The sequence below is a fragment of the Denticeps clupeoides genome, unplaced genomic scaffold (assembly GCF_900700375.1).
Source record: "Denticeps clupeoides unplaced genomic scaffold, fDenClu1.1, whole genome shotgun sequence".
NCBI classification, from domain to species: domain Eukaryota; kingdom Metazoa; phylum Chordata; class Actinopteri; order Clupeiformes; family Denticipitidae; genus Denticeps; species Denticeps clupeoides.
In genome coordinates this window covers 621-25,124 of record NW_021630045.1, presented here as the reverse complement: position 1 = coordinate 25,124, position 24,504 = coordinate 621, and the positions used below count along the sequence as shown (strand labels likewise).

The 24,504-nt window shown below is 45.1% G+C and overlaps 1 pseudogene; it reads right to left on the bottom strand.

Annotated features, from left to right (window-relative positions):
- Window positions 1–25: 25 nt before the first annotated feature.
- Window positions 26–12,410, bottom strand: LOC114781442 (dipeptidyl aminopeptidase-like protein 6; annotated as a pseudogene).
- Between the last annotated feature and the right edge of the window lie 12,094 nt (window positions 12,411–24,504).

The following is a 24,504-nucleotide window of genomic DNA, read 5'->3' as shown; positions in this document are numbered from 1 at the left end:
TGTGTGTGTGTGTGTGTGGTGTGTGTGTGTTCTTCAGTGAATGTAAAGCAGAAGTCACCTGTCGGTGTAACCAGTTCATGCTCTCGTCCTCATGTTTCTGAAACACAGAAAGACGCGGGTCAGCATCACGTCAGCCCTCCAGCGTCAGACGAAGGCTGAGCAGAAGCCCCACCTTGGTGCAGACCCCCGTGGTGGCTTCACACAGGGTCAGGATGGAGCTGTTCTGCGCTCGGTTCAGCCAGTTCACTGCCAGCCTGGTGCTGGTGGCCCATTTCACCATGGTGACGTAGAAGTCCTTGCTGCAGGAGGAGACATGCTGCTGTTACCAACAAAACTGCTCGTTCTATTCCATTTACCACCCTTATCCAGAGCGCGGGGGGACAGTCCCCCCCTGGAGACACTCAGGGTTAAGTGTCCTGCTCAGGGACACGATGGTAGTAAGTGGGGTTCGAACCCGGGTCTTCTGGTTCACAGGCGAGTGTGTTACCCGCTAGCAGTGTGTGGGGACGGTGGCACCTCAGTGGCACCTTGGCAGGTCAGGATTCGAACCGGCAACCTTCTGATTACGCTGCCCCGTGTGCACCACATAACAGCAGCATCCGGGTGTTTTAGTCAAGTTGCATCGTGCATTGTGTCGTCCCCTTTTTTGCGTAGTCTTGCGCGCCACTTTTCACACTTTCATTGTGTCAGTCACTGCAGTCAAAAGTTATCACTGGATGTCAAGAGTATTTTATAGGTTTCCTACAAAACTTCTTTTGGTTTGTATTCATAATGCACCACCATCATTTGCTCTCACGGTGACACGGGTGTGAGATCCAACATCACGATTATAAATCGTGGCCTTCAATGGCTTGAAGCAGGTCAGAGGGTGCAGAAAATTTTACTCTGTATTTGTGTGTTTCTAAAGTCACAGTCAAGTCACACTAGACAATATGCATGTTACTGTTGTCCAGTCAGTCTTGTATTTTATTGCGTCCTGGAAGAGGTGGCAGGGGACCTATTTTCACTCTTATTTGTGGGTGTGGTCCCAGCAAACAATGGCATAAGGTTCAAACTGCCATTATTGCTGACAACGATGTGTTTTGAGGACAAGTGAAAGTGAAGTGATTGTCAGTATACCCCTCATTTCTACCTCAATATTACCCGCTGTGTATCACTTCACTTATGATCATGTGTGCTGTGAGTTTCCATCAGTCCAGCCTAATCAGACAACGGTTTGTCAACCAACCCAAGATGGAATTTCTACCTCAATATACCCAATTTCTACCTCAGTATGCCCCATTTCTACCTCAGTATACCCCATTTCTACCTCAATATACCCCATTTCTACCTCAATATACCCCATTTCTACCTCAGTATACCCCATTTCCACCTCAGTATACCCCATTTCTACCTCAGTATACCCCATTTCTACCTCAATATACCCCATTTCCACCTCAGTATACCCCATTTCTACCTCAGTATACCCCATTTCTACCTCAATATACCCCATTTCCACCTCAGTATACCCCATTTCTACCTCAGTATACCCCATTTCTACCTCAGTATACCCCATTTCTACCTAAGTATACCCCATTTCTACCTCAATATACCCCATTTCAACCTCAATATACCCCATTTCTACCTAAGTATACCCCATTTCTACCTCAGTATACCCCATTTCCTTCTACCTAGTATACCCCATTTCTACCTAAGTATACCCCATTTCTACCTCAGTATACCCCATTTCTACCTCATATACCCCATTTCACCTCATATACCCCATTTCTACCTAAGTATACCCCATTTCTACCTAAGTATACCCCATTTCTACCTCTAAGTATCCCCATTTCTACCTCAATATACCCCATTTCCTCAACCTCAATTACCCCATTTCTCTATTCTACCTAAGTATACCCATACCTTTCTACCTAATATACCCCATTCTACTCCCACCGTATACCCCATTCCTCCACCCATTGAGGAGTTCTTCTCAGCTTGGAGGTGGAAGGTATATGAGCGTAACACACCCATACACAAATGTGTGTGGGGATATAACCGCAGAGGCTGGATAAGACATTCTAGGAGGTTCTTTCCATGTTGCATTGTTGCTCAGTATACAGGACCGGCAGGAATTGTAGAGCTTTTACGTTCAGTATGTATATATGTTTTCAGTTGTCTCTTCATTCCCCCCTTATGCCTGAAGCATTGCAATGCATTGATTTTGCTGGACAGCAAGAGCAGAGCATGGTACGCTACCATATACCTGTGCGATCGATAAAATATTCTTCTTGAATCAATCTCCCGCAATAAGAGTTTTGTATTTTCATGTCCTGCCATTGAGATGTTTTGTGCATTAGAAAATGTTTCGATTGATAACGTGACTTTCTACATTCCTGCTGTCACCAATCAGAAGAGTCGGATCCTTACCCAATCCTGGGGTTCTCCGGCTTCTTCATCTCCACGAAGTGCGGCGGGCCGGTCAGGCTGACCACATACAGCTGGATTGAGGGGTTCACCTCCCCTGCCTGCAGGGACCAGAGACAGAGTCTGTGCATTTTTCCATCAACTGCATACAAAGAAAGGTCCTAAAAAACATCCTGTGAGTAAGAATATTTATGATTACTATTAATATAATAATTATAATACACTGCCCTGGATTTGATTGGTTTGGAGAAGGGCAGGGACAGGACAGAGCCGCAACTTTTGAATAACGGCGGATTAATAAACAGTATTTAAGTGTGACATAAGCATCACAGTATGGACGCTGTAGCTCACTTTAGGATAGCGGTATTCCTCTCCAACAGGGTACGGGGTCCCGGTGAACTTGGGAATCTCCATTCGGGGCACCAGGCTGTCGTTGATGGTGGCGTAGGCCAGTCTGAGGCCATCTGGAGACCACCAGTGGGCCACGTGGCTCTGAAAGATCTCCTCTGCGACAGAAAAGCAGCCCGTCACCACCAGAGGCGAATATTTACAACCTTATTCTGCCGTTACCACGACAAAACATCCCGATTCCTCCCATCCTCAGAGTGGAAACACACACACACACAGAGCACTGCAGTGCTCTATAAATACCGATATAAATAAATAAAGGCCTCCTTGATTTATCACCTCCATTCAGCCTGGTTGTTCATTCGTCACTCGGAGCGCCGTGGCTCCGGAGCTGCTATGGCGACGGCGTAGCTCGGCTCGGCCCCGGGAGGTGACATTTCACTCAGGGCCATCGCACTCCTGCTCCACTCGGCAGCTTTCACGTGCCAATTACAGAGGGAGGGAGGGAGAGCAGGAGACACGAATCCGTCGCTCTACACCAGCAGGTCACCCCACAACCCCACTACAGGCCTGACCTGTTCTCAGAGCTTCTCGGGGAGCAGCATGTGAGAATAGGAACGTCGGGATCAGTCACGTCGCACATGAAGCCAGAGAGAAGCTTCTGGATAACGTTCAACTCGTCACAAATAAGAAACATGGATGGAATAGAGATGAAGCCAGACGACGTCCAGATCCTGATTAAACACATACGGCCATAAAAAGACATAGTGCATGATGGGGCGCGTTCACTAATACTCACTTTCAATAGTTTGTTGGTGTTGGTAGTGGGCGTGGTCATGTTTGTGTATCAGGGGTGTTAGGAAGGTAGAGAAAGGAGGATTGAGCATTGAGTGGAGGGGGTTTAAATAGTCCGGAACGAGGAAGTAGGGCGTGCGAGAGCTGTCAATCATGCCTACAGGCTCCACCCCTTTTTAGTTAGTCCCTCCTCTACAACAGGCCGACATTTCTAGTTTGGGTGAGCATGGCCCATAATGACCAACTGTGAAGGGAAACACAACTCCAACCTGAACACTCACTCCCACGCAGCATTACTCCCAACACAGAGCTCAGCATCGACCTTCACACCCGTTATCAGTGTAACGCGGGCCTCGCCGGGCCAGATAACGTCTCTTTATTGAAGTCGGCTTTCAGCAGGGAACTCCTCTTCTCTCCAGAGGTCAGAGACTCCCATCAACACCACTCAGGACCCACAGGAGAACTCTCCCTGGATTAATATACAAGTAATGCTGTGGTGAATAATTATTATTATTCTAATAAGAAGAAGAAGAAGAACCCATGAAAAACTAAATCTCCCATTCCTTCCTGACCACCAGGTGGCAGTAATGCTCCATTAATAGGAAGCAGATTTTATGAGTGTGTGCGTGTGAGTGTTCCGAATTATCTTATTCCTTTTCCAAACTGAGAGCATTGTTCCGTTTGAAGAATGTTACTTCCTGACGGTATTTTGAAAAACTACCATCTACGGCGAAGTCTTGCAGTTGTGTCCATCCGGTAAAGAGTTCAAGAAGACGATTCGAGTGTCACTCACATCGTAACAATGGCTGAACAAAGTGACACTCAAGGCCTTCCTCCTCCATATTTATCTTTTCTACAGCAGAGAACCTGAACAAGAAGTGCAGGTCAGGATCAAGCCCTCCTGCCGTCATTCCGTCCTGGAAGGAGGTCTTTTTTTACTCTGCCTCACAGCTTACACGCTGCATAGAAATACCGTTTTAAATGAAAATAGTTCTAAGAACTCCACAGATACAGGGCATCCCATGACCTTCATTATGAATTTGTTGTACTGGTAACTGACGGAGGTATAAAACATCTAATCTGAGAGACAGGACAGACAGACGGATCACAGGCTTGTATAGAAATAGAATAGATCTATTTTAATAGATCAGGCCATGACGTCAGTACAGAATCCAGCAGCACATCCATCAAGTTTCAGAACCAATAATATTAATACCACAAACTTAATATCCTCTTAAATGTCTAATTATTTACATCTGATGTCATTATTTGCAAATTAGCCACACCTGTGGGACTAATAAAAAATGATTCTTATATTTATAACATTTAAAGTTATTCTATTCACAGATAAATGCAAAGAAACAACAAGAAAGACTTTTCTTTTTATGGAATAAATGCTGAATTACGATGCCCACCTTCGTACAGCCAGTCGCTCAGGCCGTTGAAGACGAGCCCGTCCTTCCCCGTTGTCACCAGGCGGATGGTGCGGTCCTTCACCGACGCCCGGTAGTAAATGTTGTTCTCGAATATGAAGATCTGCGGGGAGACCAGGTGTCACGGTTTCAGTCTGAACCATGCCGAGAAGAGGACTGGGGACTGTCAGGTCCTGACTGGTCCTAATGAAACGGGCTGCGGGACGCCGCCGTGTCCATCCAGAAGGCAGCTGGTTGTTAGCCGATCTCCGCGGGTGATCCCCATCGGTCATCCACCGGTTCCACCACGTTTAATATTTTTAAAGAAATTGATTAGCTGTATCAGGACTGACTGCAGCTGTGCTCATCACCGGTGGCCAATCCTGACGCCGCATAAAAAGCCGGCATCCTAGTGAACTTCTGGTGGACCTGAGCATGAACTTGAGTTCTGGCAATCGTTTAGTTATTATTCCCCTTTATTTCCCAGCATGTCCTGCTTCTGCGCGTCCTTCGCCGTCAGCAGAGGGGACGTGCGGAGACAACCACGCAGGGGAAGCCAGGCAAGGGTGGTAGTAGCCTAGTGGGTAACACACTCGCCTATGAACCAGAAGACCCGGGTTCGAATCCCACTTACTACCATTGTGTCCCTGAGCAAGACACTTAACCCTAAGTTGCTCCAGGGGAGACTGTCCCTGTAACTACTGATTGTAAGTCGCTCTGGATAAGGGCGTCTGATAAATGATGTAAATGTAAATGTAAATGTAAGCCGGCGTGACAAGCTGTATGACACATTTCTGATCTGCTGATTCCACGTCACATTGTCCTCATGTCCTCATGTCCTCCGGACAGGTCGGATATTACAGAGAAAGCTGTGATTCGTAGGAGGTGGCGAATGGACGGTAGACGACTGCCGGCACGGCGGTAAAACTACCTGACCGCTCTTCTTCGGTTTTTTCAGGTTAACTCATGATGTCCAGGCGAGTCTGGTTCTGTGGTTGGAGTTTGGAACCGGCCATATTCTGTCACCCGCCTGTTCCACACACAGAAAGCTCTGGAACCAGACGTGTCAGGAGTTGACAGAACCGGAGCGAGGCCTGCTGGGAAAAGACTCGGGGAACCGGGATCCGGGTATAAAGAACCATCATGGCTCCTCACTCCTCAGCCGCTGATGGAATGTGTCACCCCGTCTGTCTGAAGCTCAGCAGCTCAGAAGCTACAGACCAGGGTGGTTCAGCACGACCTCGCGACCTCATCACCTGGACCAGCGGTGGCCTAGCGGGGAAGGAGATGGCCCACACACTGGTCCCCGGGCGCCCTGTCATGGTGCCCACTGCTCACTCAGGGTGACGGTTAAATACAGAGGACACGTTTCACTGTGTGCTGCGCATTACTGTGACAATCACTTCACTTCACAAAAAGCAGGAGAGAGAGAAAGAGAGAGTGTCACCTTCTCTGTCTATCGGGGGGACAATCCAGGTCCGTGACTTATCATGTGTAGATTTGGATCTGGTTGTTTTTGGCGTCAAGCTGTCATTTCACTTGTTATTAGTCTCAGACGATGTGAAATTTCAAAGAATAAAGATACAAAAACGGTACAAAATGCTGTAAAACACGGTATTTACAAAACCACCAATACGGAACCGTAAACATCAACACACACACACACACACACACACACACACACACACACACACAGATGGTACACCAGTGGCGTGCATGTGAAACTGTGGCATAACGAAGCCCCCTGCCACCCTGTCTGTGCCCAGGCTGCCCTGGCAGTGCCACCGTGTCACCCAGTGGACAGGATTGTAAATGCCAGCCGGTGGGCGGAGTCCAGAACAATTCCGCCAATTTCACGGCCGTAGCCATTCCTGCCCGGGTCTGTGGCCAGGTTCACAGGCCTCGGGTGAGCCTGCCACGCCAGACTGTCCCTCGGGACGTCACTGTACGGTACCGTGTGCGGGCAGCACGAGGGTCAACGCCACGATGGAACTCCCCTCCAGAGCAGCTTGCTTGATTCCCTGGTTTAACGCATGAAAGGCCGTACGTGGAGAAGACGGGTGGGAAAAGGGACTCACCAGCTGCTGCCCCTAGGGCCCCACCCGGCATACTGCAGTTTACTGCGCGGCACCTCCGACGGGGTCAGCGGGTACACGTCCCTGGAAAAGAAGGAGATGAGAAACCTTCCGCTCTCTCGCTCTATATGGGACTTTACAGGTTTAACCGGAAATTCTCCAGGAAAAAAACGTACTGGTTGGTGAGGTTGCAGATGATGTAGTCGGCCATGTAGGAAAACTGGTAGATCTGAGAGGAAAGACAGTGATTCACGGGCATCCTTCCATGGACGTTGTCCAGCGTTTATATCTTACATGAAACGACATTTCATTGAAAAGAACTCCATCAAAGCAAAAGAAAGAAACATCTTTACACCCTGATGGCAGAATAGAAGAATGTGACACTGATGTTTCATATCACAATAACAACCAACAATCGTAAACTCAGACCCCGTTCAGACCCTCACAGTACCTTTGAATACTGAATGAACAATAAATCATTAATAAAGCATTCAGAAGAACAACCATAGATGCTGGTGATCAGCCGAACATCAGGTCAATATCGTAGCGTAGATGCCACCACGACTCACCGGTTCAATGTTGAGGGCGAACAGGACGTACTTCATGTCGGGGGAAACATGGTATTTACTCGCTGCGTGTCTTTTCTCTGAAACGGAAATAAGGATTTTTGAGGACGAGTGTCCAGTTGAATCACGTGCAGTGACGAATGCAGGAGAACTCACAAAGAGAGCCCTGTCCACCACGACGTCGGTTTTATTGGTCTCCACGTTGATCCTGACCAAGTCTCCATCTCTGGTGCGATACAGAACTTCTTCATCTGAGGAAGGTGCGAGAAATGAAGATTACGAAGCAGGCTGGGTATCGACCTTCTCCTGCTTGACCCTGTTGATCAGTCTGGATGAAGCTGGAATAATAAGTTCTGCGAGAACATGGAACAGAACGGACGTGACCACTAACGTCACGTTCACTAGTTCCCCCATCAGAGTGTTGGTAGCGGGCGTGGTCGAGTTTGTGTATAAGGGGTATTATCTGTACAGCATTTCACTGCATGTCACACCGTGTATGAATATGTACGTGACAAATAAAATTAGAATTTGAGAGTGGAGGGAACTGGAGTAGAAGGGAGGAGACGGATGCTGTTCGACACCTGGGCATGGCACGTATTGACAGAAGGGGGTTTAAATCTTCCAGAACGAGGATGTAGGGGGTGTGGGAGCTGTCAGTCATGCCTACAAGCTCCTCCCCTCTTCAAACCATCTGGGTGTCAGAAAACAATAACACACAGAACAAAAAATGCCGATAACTAGCAGGCAGACGCTTCTGGTTTCTCCCGGTTTATTTCTGGAACCTCCTGAATATGATGAGATATTAGTGACAACACCCACACACACACACACATATACACATACATATACACCCACACACTACGTCTCATACAGCACCAGGGACATAAAGTCCAAGAAGTCGCCATCCCGACACCAGACTGCCCACAAACGTCTTTGTGTGGTGACGGAAAATAAAAGTCGACAGACTGCAGCGCGCCAAATTTCAGCAGAAGGTTAATGATACATTACGAACAAGGCAGCAAAGCCACACACACATACACATACACACAGACACATACATATACACACACACACACAAACACACATACATACACACACACACACACACACACAACACACCATACACACACCACACACAAACACACACACACATACACACAATACACACATACATACACACACACTACACCAACACACATACATACACACACACACACACACACACACACACCACATACACACACACACACATACATACACACACACACACAAAACACACATACATACCCACACACACACACACACACACATACACACACACACACACAGATGATTCATTGGCATAAATTGGGTGTCACTATGGGGACAGGATTGTGGATGGGTAACGGTGGTGGAAGGACCATGTTACTGAAAAGCAGAGCGCAATGAAACCATAATCCAACTACATTTCTTCATAAATGGGCCGGTGGTGGCCAAGGTGCCACTGAGGTCCCTTTGATGAAGGTCCCGTCCCCACACGCTGCTCCCCGGGCGCCTGTCAGGGTGCCCACTCCTCACCAAGGGTGACGGTTAAATACAGAGGACACGTTTCACCGTGTCACTGTGTGCTGTGCTGCAGTGTTTCACAACCACTTCACTTTCATTAACCTCCTTCCTGCATGTCATGTGATGAAATGTCTTCTTTACTACTAACGTGAAGTCTATTAACTCTTTTCAAAATGAAGCAACGATGTACAAATCTGAATGTCGGTCACACACAAGCTGGTTAATAATTTGAGATAATGTTTCTAAATGTCCAACTGGGCGAAGAGTGTTATTAAGCGCTGATAGAAAGGTCTGTACCACAGACACCTCGTCTTCCCGTTTCTACAGCAGCTCTGCAAGATCCAGGGCAGCCGGAGAGATGGCACCGCCGTAAAGAAACGGATTCTCCACATGATGAAATGTTAAATGGGCGGTGAGAGCATGAAAATGGGACCACATCAAAAGAAGGATCACAGGATATGAGCTGGGCAACGCAAGGAAAATGAAAATTCTGTAATATGAACATTCATATCCTCAGATATCTGAATGTTGTATTAAGACACAGCTTAGAATATGAGCTCAGAATGGTTTAATATTCTCTGAACCACTATATGGATAAATTGCTCGATTCTCATTGGTCGGAATCTAAAATGGAAAACATCTGAAAAACAATTTTCAGATGTGAGGGGATCCTCTATGAGGTGCTTCAGGTCATGGGGTTCCTTGCCTCCTCATTCATTATGCTAATTTTGCACATGCAAATGCATGTGTGTGTGTGTGTGTGTGTGTGTGCAGGACAGGGGTCAGGGGTCACGTGGGCCACTCACCACTGAGCCACTGGGCTTCGGGATCGTGGGCCTGCAGCTCCCCACTGAAGAGATCCTCCACCGATATCTTCTTCTTCTGCGCCAGGCTGTCATCGTCCACTGCATGCAGCACACAGGGAGCAGGGAGGGTAAAGGTCAAAGTAAAATATCGGGGGGCGAAATGTCCATTTCTCTTCTGCAGAGCGTTTCCTGACGCCGACTGCAGAGCAACTGCAAAAGCCTTTTAGACACAGTGACTCTCCAATAAAATCCTAATGGCACTGAAATGTGAACATCTGAAGGTACTCTGCTATTTTGAGTCCTCATAAACCTCCTCTTCAGCCTCAGCTTTCCTGACTAGAAATCAGAAGTTAGAGAGAAATGCTTCCTTCCTCTGACTGGGGATCATGAGAGTCTTCTATCAGTTCTACAGATCACTTCTATTCTTGAAGTGCAGAACTTACATTCATCAAGTCAGAGTTTGTGGACATGAAAATAACACTTTCATGATTACTATGAATTCTATTTGACATTTTGAGCCTTTGGTCCATATTGGTGAAGTGAGTGAAATCATATTTGCATTGATAAATTCCCTATAAATAAAAGAGTATGATACTCAGTAAATAATTTTTATTACTCATGCACTGAAAACCTTCTCTGTGATTTTTGCCCCACAACAACCTGTAACATCCAACATCTAAACGTCTCTGGAGACATGATAACCATCTTCAAGAACAGCGAATATATTTATTAACTCCCTCACGTCCTGTCTGATGTGTATCAGAACCTCTACATCGCTCTCTGTCTCAGCTTCATCTGCAGTGTTGGTGGTGGGTTTATAGATAGTTGATGGTAGGTTATAGATATTTGGTGGTGGGTTTATAGATATTTGGTGGTGGGTTTATAGATATTTGGTGGTGGGTTTATAGATAGTTGGTGGTGGGTTATAGATATATGGTGGTGGGTTTATAGATAGTTGGTGGTGGGTTATAGATAGTTGATGGTAGGTTATAGATATATGGTGGTGGGTTATAGATATTTGGTGGTGGGTTTATAGATAGTTGGTGGTGGGTTTATAGATAGTTGATGGTAGGTTTATAGATATATGGTGGTGGGTTATAGATATATGGTGGTGGGTTTATAGATAGTTGGTGGTGGGTTATAGATATATGGTGGTGGGTTTATAGATAGTTGGTGGTGGGTTATAGATAGTTGATGGTAGGTTATAGATATTTGGTGGTGGGTTTATAGATTGTTGGTGGCAGGTTATAGATATATGGTGGTGGTTTATAGATGGATGATTTTTATTTGATATCCTGCAGAGGACCTTTTCTGGAATTTTGCTTTTCTCCACTTATCCTTGAACTCTGATTGGCCAGCATGCCTGTCCACCATGACCAGAGCTGTTAATCAGTTTGTTCAATTAGAGTTGTGTTTCAAAATCTGACGCCTCTTGTGGTGAGTAAACAGTTGTTTGTAATATTTATTAATATTTTGTAGTGTTTACTGATTTGCAGACATTGACTTTAAGTCGATAAGTAAGTTGTGTCGAGTTAGCATAATGATGGTGACCAGATCTCCTTTATTCACCAAAAATGTTGGGTCAGTTTTTAAGAATCTGGGTGATTTAAAATTCATCACATCACATTCACTACAGTCTTCACTATCACATATCAATATGTTTTTAGTGGTAATTGGATTGATGAATTGTTTATTTAAAATGGATACATTTTAACTCTACGTATCTATACATATATCTCAATTCACCATGTAACGTTGAATATTTGTAATATTAACACTGCGGTACCATGAATATATGGTTCATGGTCCAGTGTTGATTAAATACCAGTAATACTTCAAATCTACCTGGTGGACATTATGGCGTGACTTTATAGGGTCATTCTTTTTCAAACAGTTCAAATTCAAATGCTAAATTTAAGCCAAAAAATCACAACTATATGATTCACTAAGGCTGCAAGTCTGCTGACAGGCGGCACTTCACTTTAACAAACACGACTCCAAATGGAAATCGCAGCCGCTGCGCTTAATTTAGCTGTTGGATGAGTTATAATTTATATGTTAATGCAATCTCAGTGTAATCTATAAACCCGATTGCACCATAATTAGAAAAAGTATATCTGAGCGGCTGATAGAAAAAAATCCTGGCAACCGTTAAAGTGAGAAGATTTATTTTCCGACACGGTGAAAATGCCACTTCTGATGTGCTGCCAAATGACTTTTATGATTTAATAAAGTGCATCAAATGAAACTAGTGGAAACTTATCAGTTGCTCTGAGTGGACATACATTTTGATATTTTTTCTGATGACGGATGTTGGGGGGTCAGTGAGCCCGATCTCACCTGGGGTCAGCAGGAACGACTGACGTGACGATCAGAGAAGCAGATGACCAGGATGACCAGCAGGGCGATGGCGATCCCCTTCCAGTTCCTCTGTGGAGGGCTGCTGCCCACCAGCTCCTGTGGGAAACAGACACCGCACACGATGAAAGGCCTGTCTCGGCTCTGGAGCTCCTGCCCCAACAACGCACATGAAAAAGGCTAAATAGAAGTGGTGCTGGGCAGACGGTTCCTCTCGAAATATTCCACTAGACAAGTCACCCAGTCTGAATGCAGACTCTACTGGGAGGACTTCAGAGGCCGTTTCTGAAGCGGGTGGGAGGACAGGCTGGGTGCTCAGAACTGTGTCAGAAAGGCCTGTTTTATCTCCGGGGATTTCATAGCGTGTCATTCACAAGACGGGCGTCATCAGTCTGGAATCATGGTGACCTGCTCCTGCTGCTCTGGTCTGTACACCAACGTGAAGATGATCTCTGCAACGCAGGCCTATATCAGCTTATTAGATCACATTCACCCAGAGCAGTGGTCCATCATCTGCAGGACCGACTGTCATCCAGGTGTGTCAGTGAAGGCCACAAAGATATGAAGGTGAAGGTCAGGGGGTCCCTGCAAAATTCACATCAATCCGATTAATAACTGATGTTTCTCACCACCCTGCCGAATACGTGATGGTACCCAACGTCCATCACGTCATGTGCTTCCCGCTGCTCACTTATCCCTCACTAGACCCACTGACTGGCCAATGCATATTTGGGGACAATTGCAGAAACGGATTTGACTACCCACAATTCAGCAGTGCTCGACGTCACCCCTGTTCAATGTGACGCCTTACGTAGCATGTTCGTGTCATGGTTCGAACACACATGGCGCTCCTTGCTTGTTATCTCCTGTTTTATGTAATAAATGTTCCTGTATGTTCTCTCTGTTCTCCTGGTTCTGTTTTCTTGCCATGTTGTGCTACGGCCTGAGCCTCGTTCCCACGCTCGTCTCTGTAATCCTTTAAAATATTAAAGCTTTAGTCATAAAAAATGATCACAATTAATCTTGAATAACTGCAACTGATTCTTGACAAACCCTAATGACAAAATTCAGACTCAGTGAAGTTGAACGTTATCTCACACGTTATTACATAATCCACACCATCACCACACCAACTCTTGACCCCATCAGAAATGAGCCAATCACAGAAGCGATTACTGACCTGCGCAGCGTTTTATTCGACATTGTTACACCCAGATTTTCATTTTAGATCAATTCCTGCTAATCAGCAGGAGGAATTAATGGACATCATTCATGATGGTTCCAGCGGATTCTCCTCTCTACCTTCTGATCTTCTGTCTGCCTGGTATGTCTCATCTAGTCAGGTCCGAATGCAAAGTCCTTAACGTTACGTAAGGGATTTTTGTGAACCATCTCCCAAGGTCTCAACGCCTGTCGCTGCAGTTCTGGACTCCTGAGTGGGAATGAAGCTTCTCTGACAAGCATGACTCCACCAGACCTCCAGGAGGAAAAGTGCATTGAAAAGAAAACACAAAAACGAAAAGTGGAGCAGAGACAAGTCAGCGTCCACCGGGACCCCAGCAGTGAAATGAAACCGTTTTCTGTGGTATGAACCCCCGGCGGGTGAAACACTAGTCCAGACCTGGGGTGCAGGCTGGGTTTCGTTTGAGGTGGCCGTGGGAGCAGGAGCTGGCAACTCAGGGTTCTTCACTGATGGAAGATAATGATGGCGTGTAAACGCCCCGAGCAGAAGCTGCAGCTCGCTGCCGAGCGCCCCTCAACCTTCAAATGGCTGTGCTGCTCATTAAAGTCCAAACCCTGCTTTACCACCACAACCCTGGTCAGATGGTAGTCTCCCATAATTCTCCCCTCCAACCAGGTCGAACCCGACACAAACTGGACAACATCATGTAGGATATTTCAAACAGGACACACAAGACAAGACAAAACGTGTCCAAAATGTGTAGGAATGTCCAAAAAAGAGCAGAGATGTGCAAAATGTTCAGTATGTTATCAGGTGCATGAGGCTGGAAGTGTGTTGTTGTTGAGTTTTATATCCCGTTTTTTGGTGATTTCAGTGCATTGAGAGAAGTGCACAAAAAACCAAACTGATTAAAACCGGACCAGTTTCCGCTCATCTGCCGCTGTCTTACCGCTCATCTGCCGCTGTTCAGAACAGGCCAGTCTGGGAGGAACCCAGGTCAGAACTTCTCTCATTCATGAATGAATGCGGCAGGTCGAGTAAGAACTCGCTTCTTGTCCTTTAGCAATAAAATTCAACAATGGCATGTATGAGTAAAGTGGTTAAAAATACACATCAGCATTAGATCAGATTTCTGGTGAACTTTCCACCTGTGTGAATGTGTGCTGCCATTTCTGCGTTGGTGATTATGTCCCTGCTTGTTTCCTGGACTCGAGCAGATGCATCCATCCCCGCACCGCGCCCTCGGACCGTTAGAGCATAAGAACCTGTACTTTACATCTGATGGCTTCAGATCAGCATGGAAATCTTACCATGGTACCAAGTTACCATTTCATCACTTTCCAGGGGTGAACCGTATCTGGAATATCAGACCCACATTAAAAATGTGCTTCATCTGATCCTCTAAGAAGGATATCTGATAGAAGGGCCCTTTTTACACTGATGCCGCAGCATTTCTCAAACCAGAAAAAAAATTAAAATGACAGGACTGACAAAGAAAGACAGCAAAATGTGGCCACATTTCCCACATGGAATATTTTGTACAACTGTATTTATGTAAATACGATTTAAATGTAAATTGAATGAATGTTCTGATTCCACGGTGAGCTGAAGCAGCAGGATAAACCATCAGAAACCTGGAGGACTTTCCACCACCACCTGCGCCTCTAAACAAACTCAAGTTCAGATCTGCTGATAAAGCTGCTCCTCTGTTTACTGCAGACAAACAAGAAGATCAGCAGGGCAGGAAAATCTGCGAATAGCATCTTTCATTTCTGCAAAGCGCCGCCGCATTAAAGAATATTAGCTCAGCTCAGAACAGATCGCAGGTAAGCAAGGGAGACGGAGAAGGCTGAACATCACGCCAAGCTCTTCAATAAAACCATGTATTATACTCAACCCCACATTTAAATTCATGCATTAGCATCAGCCAAAAACGTCCACAGTCTTACAGAATATGGACATTTTCTGACATGTTTCATGCATCACTGAACAAACCAATTACAGACGATAATCAATCAATTATTTTCAGATAAACATCTGAATGTTCACCCAAAATGTTCCAAATGTGACATCAAATACAACATATTCATTAAAAAATCGTTCGAAGGTTCTCCAGCAATTTATCACAGTCAATGTCTAAATCAATAATATTTTTCGCTTCCTTTGGTTTAATCCAAACTTCTGGAATGGTGGGGCACGCCCCTCCAGTGAGGCATACAGGCATGACAGGTGAAGTGCAGAGGAACATGAGGAAATGTAGGTTTTTTGCCTTCATTAATGCAGTTGTTGAAAGAAATTTTGAGTTAAAACATCTACACACAAGAGTTTATTTCTGCAGCGGTTGCGGTTCTGGACGAAAAAACATTTTTTTTTTTTTTTTTGCAGCTTACTGCTTGACCAGCCATGACTGCGGGCAGCACCATAATATAGTTTCTGATGGGGCTTGACAGGTGGGGAATGATGGAAAATGCACACACACACACAACACACACACACACACACACACACACACACACACAGTTTGGCTGTTTTCAATTGAACCTTTTCACCTTTTATGGACACATCATCAGCAACATTCACCACGAAAGAAGAAAACGTGCCAGTCGCGTATTTCCTGTACATTTCCCGTGCCCATGTGACGTCCGGCAGCTTCCTGACCGATCCCATCCACAGAACGCTGTAAACATCTCATTTCCAGGGAACGTTGGCCTTCCTGACAGCTGCCTTTTATCAGCGCCCCGCCTCATTACCGCCAGTTTCAGCTCATCGTGATGGCGGTAACCCGGCTCCCGTGCTGCGGCGGCTCCTACTGACGTCTGAGGCTTAATTAGACCTGAAGATACCAACGCCGACGTACCAGAGGCGGTAATAAGCGTTCTCTCACAGCACGCCAAGCCCTCTGAACGCCGTGTTCCGTTCCCGTTTCACTCACATTCACATTTATTAGACGCCATTCCAACGTGCAGCCGACCAGATGCTAAACAGCCACGTGGACGCTCTGAAAAACGGAGAATAAAGGCGGGTCTTAAAACACTCCACAGTGGGGGCCGAAGGAACAGGTGCCAGAATTAAACCCTGGGGGACTCCACAGTGGAGAGGCCTCACAGAGCATGACCTCCCCCCAAGATAAGACCTGAGCCATTCCAGAACTGTCCGCCAAGGGTTGCACTAACATGGTAGAATTGCCAGAATCTGTTACTACAAACAGGTCATTAAAAACCTTCAAAAGTGAAGATTTTTATCCTGATTAGAAGATATCAAAATTTGACTGTGTTTCTAAAGAGGTGGTAGTAGCCTAGCGGGTAACACACTCGTCTATGAACCAGAAGACCCAGGTTCAAATCCCACTTACTACCATTGTGTCCCTGAGCAAGACACTTAACCTTAAGTTGCTCCAGGGAGACTGTCCCTGTAAATACTGATTGTAAGTCGCTCTGGATAAGGGTGTCTGATAAATGCTGTAAATGTAAAGAGGACTCTAGCTGCTCTAGAACAGATTTTTCCTAAATCTTCGCCATTAGCAGAAGCTTGGAGATAAGCCTGTAGTCTGATACTTCTGAAGGGTGGTAGTAGCCTAGGGGGTAACACACCCGCCTATGAACCAGAAGACCCAGGTTCAAACCCCACTTACTACCATCGTGTCCCTGAGCAGGACACTTAAGCCTGAGTGTCTCCAATAGGGCCTATGGTTGTCAGCACCTTCTTAAAAACTGTTGAGGGAGAGGGTCAAATGGACAGAAGAAGTTTAAATTTACTGATCATATCAGAACGATCTTCAAAAGATACTGGCTCAAAGCTGCTAAAAGTAAAGGAGGAGCAGATGGTACCAGGAATGGATTGGACAGAGGAGTAACAAGCCTTATCTTGGCAACTTTTCCCATAAAAAATGAAAGAAAAGAATCACAGAAGAACGCGTCCACCTCAGATTGGACATGGATTAAGTACAGAACCTAGGACTTTAAAAAGAACACGGGGATTATATAACATTTTAGACTTTCCTCTTCTGCACACGAGTCTGGCTTCACGCATCATTTAGCCACGGCTCCAATTTGGCACAAGGGCGCATAATGTGGAAACATAATGTGAAGTAATGTAGAAAACCGATTTTGATGCATCGTGATAATTGATGGCCTGTTAATCTTAAACGGATCGAATCGTGAGACCAGTGATAATTCACACCTCTCACAGTAAGACTATTAAAACTTCACTTTTTAATCAGCAGGCACCATAATAATGGAACCCACGTCTCCAACATTTTTACATTTTACATTTACGGCATTTACCTGACGCCCTTATCCAGAGCGCCTTACAGTCCCCCCTGGAGACACTCAGGGTCAAGTGTCTTGCTCAGGGACACGATGGTAGTAAGTGGGGTTTGAACCTGGGACGTCTGGTTAGTCTGGTTACACGCTAGGTCACTACCAGCCTCTGACTGCAGCCTGACTGCCACAAACTTCTAGCTCCTCTTTTAGTGTGTAAAGTTTGTTCGTTTTCAGGGACACTGAGGCATGTTTGTTCACTTTCACCACCCCACTGGAGAACATTTCATAGCAGCTCCTGTGGGCAGAACCTACAAAGAACTTGGCAAGTCCATCTCTGGATATAACAGCAATAAACCACCAATCAAAAATCATCAAAACTAAAGTACATTCGTTCGTAATTTCTTCATTCTGCCTGGACTCTTCAGAAAGCCTCAAGATCCGGGAAAATAAAGCCAGATTCTTGCCTTCATTTCCAGCTCCGAGGCAGAACGGAAGAAATGAAGACGCCCGTGGAGTGAAATAACAAAAGGAGAAGGTGCAGCTCAGATGAAGTCCACAGATAGGTACAGTAAATGAGAACAGAGTGTTTACTTATTAAAAAGGATGAAAAGAGGCTCATTACGCTCGAGGGGCTTGTTCACCTGCCGCTGGCTCCGTTACCACGGCAACAGACGAAACAAAGCCATAAAGGAAAGCGGTAGTGGCCCACCTGGCATCTGTCGTGCTGTTTTAGTGTCATTCAACACACACAACTTCCCATAATGCAACGCTGTTTGTTCATTAAGTACACTAATCCAGCGGAGAACATTTACCAAAGTAATTACAAATATATATATATATGTGTGTTTTTATTTTATAATTTTTTTTACAAAAGCACAACTTTGGAAAAGCTTTCTCGTTTGTAATTTTCACCAGATGAGGAAGGTCTTGCAGAATTTGAATAAAAAAATCTTGTTGCACAGATTTAATTGTGTCTCAAGCTGACCTCTTTATTCCAGCGTTACTTTCTTCTGCGCTAAAACAATCAAAATGAATGCAAAGCAAATGTTTTAAATACCCGAAGAAGCCATTCGGAGAACATTTTGAGTGTGGCTGGACTGTGAGGCTGAACGTGGGAATTGCAGGATGGCCTGTGCTGTTTGACACAGTTTGAGGCTTTGAGAAGGGTTGAAGAGATGGTTTGGGAGAAGTGGGATTCTCAGGTAGGAGATGATTCTGAGGGATTCTGAGTAAGAGGTTTATGAACGGAACCACCTGATTCCACGTTCCCTTGACACGGGGTGATCATGCTGACCCATGCACACCAACAAAGCCAAGAACAAGAGCATCAGAACTGGACCCATGTGGGTGGTTGTAATGTTACGGCTGATAAGTGTGACCCTGGAATGGGATTCAAATATTACAAGTGAAGCATTTCAATATTTTTGCCATGTGATGAATTCCACCTTCACCGTGTTCCAACAATGCTAATCTCTGGCATCCATGACTCGATGAACAAACGCGAGGGAGCCATCAGCGAATATTAATAGAGCTGAGAACGTGACAGAGAACGTGGCAGTGATGGAGGTGGCGAGGCAGTGGATGGCAGCATTTCAGTGTCCTCTTCCCTGCTCATCTGCTGGTGTCTGAAGCACTTGTTGGAAGCAGGATGGTTCTTCTGGATAATCTACATAGAATCAGTCCATTCAACAGTGAAAAGCAGGACGCGAAAGCGCGTGTTTCCATGTGAAACGAAACGAAAGCCCTTTTGTCTGCTGGGGTCAGATGTTTCCGTGTGTCTGTCTGTCTCCAGCCGTGCAGGGCTGAGTTTGCTCCCCGCTGCGAGGCGTGAAATGAATCCTCTCCACGGTGGAGAGAGCGGTGGGGAGGTGATTGAAACCCTCCCTGTCAGCAGATTTTTTATTTTATTCTCTATGACAGATTTGATTTTTTTTTTTTCTGATGAGAGCTGGACTGGGGACACTTGTCTGACATGGAATGTTTCCCGGTGGCGAGAGGACGAGATGGACAGCGTTGCAGTAAACACAAGATGGCATTGAAGACAGGCAGGTGTGTGTGGGACACGGTGAATGACGAAACCGCGCCGCAACGCCGACCTTTCGCTGGATAATAATAATAAAAGTGGCATCAAGTACGCAGTCCGCCCAGACTTCACCGAGGAAGAACAGCAGTGGACTCATATTTCATAAAGCACCACTGCAATTTACCGCAATTCATGTTCATGTTCATGATGGGATTTAATGATGAGATGATATTTACACCAGGTCTTTAAACTGTGGACCAATGCTGCTACTTGGAAAATATTCATTGTACATTGAAAACTGATGCACAATGAATCAAACGATGAATATTATTTCACCAAAAAACACGATACAGCAATATTTTATGTGAAAATATTGTATTGGATATACAAGGAAGATTGATATTTTTGTATACATATTTCGTCCAATTGAATCAGCGTGCAACTACAACCTCCACTCCAGTAGATGGCGCTGTACAGAGTTACTGCTTGGCATTTCAGTGAATCACCAAACATGACAGACCGATCACAGCAGCTTGTATTTCAGCTGTTTTTACATTTTCAGTGAACTGTGGAATATCGCAATATGTGCAGTATTATGATATATCGTGATATAATCGTATCGTATCGTGAGATCCTTGCCAATACATTTACATTTACATTTACATTTACATTTACGGCATTTGGCAGACGCCCCTTATCCAGAGCGACTTCCAACGTGCTTTCAAGTTACCATCGATGAAGAGATCAATTCGGTTCACTAGGACCCCAACTATGAATACATCTATTTTATTCACTCTGTTGTAGATTCTGTACACAAAGTCGACAACAAGAAAATTACAATTTAATCTAAATATTCTCTAAAGAGGAAGGTGTTGAGCTGCCGTGTGAAGGTGCTCAGTGACTGAGCTGGAAGTTCATTCCACACCGAGGGGCCAAGATGGAGAAGAGTCTAAAAGAGTCCCTTTTACCTTCAAACACCCCAAATATAATCTATTTTGTTATGCATGTAAAATGTTCATTATAAGACAATCAAGACAAAACATGAGACAGATCAGAAGAAATGTTTAAATCGATAATCGATGGTACAATTTGGCAGATGAGCGGTGAGATGTGACCGCAGCATGAATTAATGAGCGAGTGTAACTGCTGAATAAAGCATGGCGGCGGCGCAGGTTCGGGTATCAGGCCACCTGCACGAGTCTCGGCGGGGGACGAAGGCCGCGGAACATGAGAAGCTGGAGCACAGGGCATTAGAACAACCGGAGCCTCTCCAACAGCTCTACCCACAATCCACCTGGGCAGCATGTCACAACATATCATTATCAGCACAAAACAGATCATCTAGAATTATTTTCATGATGTTCATCACATTCGTTCATAATATGTTTGTAAACGTATTCATTAAAATGATTTTGAAAATGTAGTAAATTCATTTTTTACTACTACAGACTGATGGCAGTTTAATATTAAATAAAAAGTGTGTTTATAATGTACGAAGTGAAGAATATAATTTCCCCCGAGTATTTCATGATTTAGACCCCTGCTTCACCAGTCAATGGTTTCATGTTCAGGCTATTACAACAAGAACCTAGTATGGGTTCTAATTTAAACCATACAAGGCCGGTCAGAATTAGAACTGTCCCTTTCTGTCTGCCTTTTGCTGTAGAACCTTTCAGCTCACATTTCTAGAACCTTCATATGTCTAGAACCACAGAGACCCCACAATGTTCTATCAATGTTTCTTGTCCCGACCTTCAGAAGCGAAGTACAACACAAATTCGATCTGAATCCAGGATCCCAGATCAAATGAGGAGCCCTCAGCAGAACATTATCACCGCACTGTACAGGCAGAACGTTTTCAGATGTTCCTGGAAACAGAACAATAAAAAGTATCTTTAAGAAGCTGTGAAGTGGAGGCTTGTGTAATAACGCGATGCTGCGGGTTGTAAATCGATATTCCACCTCCGTCTCGCACTCTTGTTTGTTCCTCACAGATGTGAAGGTGGATCTGTAGCTCGAGTTACGCTAGAAGCAAACGCTCACACCACACACACCACACACACAGCCTGGATCAGGAGACATTATTACATTCATGGTTATTGACTCTTTTAAATTGTTTTTTGTGCGGACGTAAAAGTTGACTTTGTACGTAAAAAGTTTTCTTGTGGTGTGTGTGTGTGTGTGTTTAAAACCTCTGAAATCCGTTTCATCCAGCGAACAGTACATCGGAGCAAAGAGCGTAATTCAAGTAAACACGACAACAACAACAACTGTGACCTGTGACCTTACAGTTGGAAGAGAACTTCTCAGCGTGACATCGGCCAGTGAGGAGCGATAATTAGAAATCCGTTCGGGTTCTGGAATAAGATCCGGAAGAAAATAACCTTGAACTAGTTCAGGAAGTCAGGACCAGGAGGGACGTTGGAGATATGCCTGGAGGCTCCGACAAAGACGGGAACAAAGACACGTTCGCAGCATTCATAAAAGATGGACGGGAAAGATCCCTCTGATGGACATGAATGGCTGATGTCCTCTGTTCAGTAAAACTGAATTATATCATACTTATTAAAAAATTGATTCTAAAATCATTCTAAAACATGTTTTAATGAACTTGCAGGACATCGGGGTAAAACAGCAGGACCGGTTGGTCCACCGTGACCCCGACAGGCGACACAAATCGCACCGTAAGAACGGGGCGCGTTCGCTAGGCATCCTCAAGGTGTACGTAACACAAGAAAGAACAAAAACTGACTGCTCGGCGTATGAATTTCTGTCACCCATATTAGAAATGGGCGGAGCCTGACGAGGCAACAGGCCGCGCTCTCTCTCTCTCTCTCACGTTATTGCCTCATTCTGGAGGAATTAAAATGCCATCATTCTGATTATTACTCTTTAATATTTCCCGTTTACTCACGCTCGCTACACCATTAGCAGGCATCATGTCCCACTGTCATTTCAGCTGGTTCTACGTAAATCATTCTGATAATTTGTGTCATTTAAACTAGTGAATTGAAGCTGTTTCTTCGTTTATATCATGTAAGAATGACGGAAAACTGGTCTACGGTGTGAAAACGCTGTTCAGTGATCCCAGCCAACAACGTGGAGTCACGGCGGTGAAGAGGGGCCCGTTTCACAGTTCGGCTCGGGGCCGAGCGCATCAAATGGCCGCAGGATGAAAACGAACCCCCAAAACGCACTTTTCAGTCGAGTACTTTCCTGCAGAGATGTTAAAGGTACTCTAACGTAAAAAAATCATGGTTCCCACTGTAAAAAAGCCCTGGAGATGCCTCGCAGGCCAGGATATTTGCAGAAACGTTGTGAACGGCTGAAACGAGAGGAACCGGGTTGAAACGAGAGCCGAGCTGTTGCTGCTCCGGGGCGGTGAGTGGGAGGACATCAGGCCACCGAGCCGACGTAAACCAGATTTACTGAGGTCTGCAACGTTTACACCGGGCTCAGATTTATTCTAGGAGGGTCAGGTCATTGCTATTTACATAAATGACTAATAATACATCAATATTGAGGTTTTTTTTAACATGGCCAGTCAAAGAATTATATAAAAGTTAAATATTTCCCATCTAGTTCTTCTGTTAAGGAGTTCCATCCCATCCAAATACATCCAAACACAGTAGCTGCACAGTCTACGTTACATAAATGGACTATTTAATACAGTTAAGACACAAATGATGCAAATATCGCCTGATATTTAGACTAATTGAAACACATTTTTAATGATCTACAGTTTACAAGGTCACTGTTCTATAAAATTAATTTGGCAAAAACGAACATTAAAGGCAAATAAAACAGTTTAGATGGGATCTCTAGGAAGGAATATTTTTTATGTAAAAATATGAGGTGTCTGCATGCTTTTACGTGGCACTTCATTAGAAAAACTATTTTTTGAACTCTATCAAATAGAAAAAGTTATGGAGTTATCTGTACCAAAGTTATCAGTACAAGAATAAAAGTGCATGTTAGCGGTGAGTTAAAATCAGCGACATTAATATTTATGATCATTTAAGGAAGGCGTCGAACGGCAGGCTGCTGCCGGGCAACGCTGGTTTGGTGTCCATGGAAACCAGCAGAGCCCAGACTGCACCGCACCCCGTTGAAAAACCCCGCTTGGACAGGCTAATTGTCCCTCCTTCAGACTCGGGATTAGTATTCGGTAAGAGTGTGTCTACGTTCCAGGGTCGATGAGAGGCGGCCGCCGCAGCCCTGACCTCCCTTCAGAACCCCTCTGAACGGCGGTGACATTTCAACTGACGCCCTGCAACTGAGATCGGCGGCAGGGAGAACGTCGCTTTCAGCCCAGACGCGTAACTGAACGATGGCCATGAAGAACAATGGCCTACACGGCCCCAAACATACATGTTCCTCCACATTTTATTCATTTATTAGTCCTTTCCGATTTAAGTTTGGTGGTATGGAATGAGCACTACAGTAATAATCAGTTCTAACAAACTATTTTGACACAAATTCTATCAAACTTTGAGCCTTTAGACTTCAGAGAGAAAGGAGAGCCGCACCAGCTAAGATCCATATTCAGAACTTAATCTGATAAAACCCTAATCATGCTGCCCAATTTCTCCGGATGTGAAGAGGACCTGCAGCGTTGGCAGACAGGGTTGTTCTGGGGTTCCACCTGCAGCTGGGAGGAACATCTTGAAGGCTAGTTACATGCACATTTACTCCAGGCTGCGAGTTGAGGGGTTAAATGTGATC